Source organism: Cebus imitator, unplaced genomic scaffold, assembly GCF_001604975.1.
Source record: "Cebus imitator isolate Cc_AM_T3 unplaced genomic scaffold, Cebus_imitator-1.0 Scaffold289, whole genome shotgun sequence".
Classification (NCBI taxonomy): domain Eukaryota; kingdom Metazoa; phylum Chordata; class Mammalia; order Primates; family Cebidae; genus Cebus; species Cebus imitator.
Genome location: NW_016107604.1, coordinates 1,551,603 through 1,553,611, shown reverse-complemented (window position 1 = coordinate 1,553,611; position 2,009 = coordinate 1,551,603). Strand labels below are relative to the sequence as shown.

The 2,009-nt window shown below is 47.4% G+C and overlaps 1 long non-coding RNA gene across 1 annotated transcript in view; it reads right to left on the bottom strand.

Annotated features, from left to right (window-relative positions):
* LOC119467441 overlaps positions 1–1,478 on the bottom strand; it is a 13,323-nt gene extending 11,845 nt beyond the window's left edge. Inside the window, exon 1 of the long non-coding RNA XR_005195977.1 lies at positions 1,359–1,478. This is a non-coding gene — a long non-coding RNA (uncharacterized LOC119467441). The remainder of the gene's footprint in view (positions 1–1,358) is intronic.
* Between the last annotated feature and the right edge of the window lie 531 nt (positions 1,479–2,009).

Here is a 2,009-nt window from a genome sequence, read left to right as displayed (position 1 = left end):
AAAAAAAAAAAAAAAAAAAAAAAATTTGATCCTAGTAAGGATTCAAAGGGAGAGTAAGGTCTTCTGGGCTGATGAGTCAGGGAAAACGCTATGAAATAGGTGATGCTTGGAGGAGGCCATGAAGAAAAAAGAAAAATCTATTAGGGAGTATACTTTGGATCAACCTGTGTGGAGCGTAAAGGAAGCAGAATTTTGCAGAGAAAGTTATTGGGCTTCAATATCTTCAAAAAAGAAAAGGCCTTAGCCAATTCCATGGATTGACTATTCAGAGACAAGGCGGGGCAGGTCTTTATAGCCCCTCCCCTTGACCAGTCATTGGGTATAGAGAAAGGAATGTGAATTTTGGGTGAGGTGGTTCTCCTCCGCTGACGGCAATCCCCACAGAGGAACTCAAATGCAAGCCATCATCCACCAACACTCCCAGCAGCTGGGGGAGTGAGTGTCTCAGTCCGGAAAGGGTATTCTGGATGGCTCACCACTGTAGCCCACTGTAGGTTGTGTGCCCTGGGCAGTGAGCAGGTTGATCTAGCCAAACATGAGAGTGCAAAAGTTAGGAAAGAATGAGGTTGGAAAGTTGGGAGGGGTGGACGTTGAAGGCCCGACATTGTGTTTTATAAGTAAGGAGAAAGGGTCTTTTGTGTGAGGCAAGGTCATGGCTAGAAGCTGTAGCATCACAATGCATGGGGCCATCTAAGGGTGGGGAGAACCTAGAGAAAGGACTAATTTTTACCAGCTCCACTGTCAAGATGGAAAGTGGAAAGGGGACAAGTGAACAGGTAGCAGCGGCAATGGGAGGGAGGGGATGGAGATGGCAGAAGCACTGAGGACACACAGACGTTGCATGTTAACCATTTTCTACAAAAGACCTATGAGACTGAAAAAGAGACGATGCCTTACCATCGTCCACCATTCCATAGAATATTACCCTGCCTTTCAATGTGATATGGCTTGGATGTTTTTCCCCTCCAAATCTCATGTTGAAATGTGAACCTGCGGAGTGCAGTGGCTCACACCCATAATCCCAGCACTTTGGGAGGCCAAGGCAGGTGGATCACTTGAGCCCAGGAGTTTGAGGCCAGCTTAGGCAACATGGTGAAACCCTGTCTCTAAAAAATACAAAAAATTAGCTGGGCATGGTGGTGCACATCTGTAGTACCAGCTACTTGGGAGGCCAAGGCGCAAGGATCACTTAAACCCCAGGCGGCCAAGGCTGCAGTGGGCTGAGATCATGCCACTGCACTCCAGCCTGGCTGATTGAGTGAGACACTGTGATATGATTTGGCTCTGTGACCCCACCCAAATCTCATCTTGTAGCTCCCATAATTCCCACATGTTGTGGGAGGGACCCAGTGGGAGACAACTGAATGATGGGGGTGGATCTTTCCTGCGCTGTTCCGTGATAGTGAATGGATCTCACGAGATCTGTTGGTTTTAAAAACAGGAGTTGCCCTGCACAAACTCTCTTTTTATCTGCTGCCATCCACATAAGATGTGACTTGCTCCTTCTTGCCTTCCACCATGATTGTGAGGCCTCCCCAGCCATGTGGAACTGTAAGTCCAATAAACCTCTTTCTTTGGTAAATTGCCCAGCCTCGGGTGTGTCTTTATCAGCAGCGTGAAAATGGACTAATACATCCTGTCTCCAAAAACAAAAAAGAGAAGGGAAGAAAAAAAATGTGGTTCCCCCAGTGTTGGAGGCAGGGCCTGGTGGGGGATATTTGGGTCATGTGGGTAGATCTCTCACGAATGGCTTAGTGCCAGCTTCTTGGTAATCAGTGAGTTAATAGCTCAGTTACTTCACAGGAGATCTGGTTGTCTTAAAGAGTCTAGGACCTCCCCCTTCTCTTGTTTCCACTCTCACCATGTGACGTGCCTGCTCTTCCTTCACTTTTTGCCATGATTGTAAGCTTCCTAAGGCCCTCAGCAGAAGCAGCTGCCAGTGCTGTGCTTCATGTACAGCCTGCAGAGTAGTGAGCCAATTAAACGTCTTTTCTTTATAAGTTACCCAG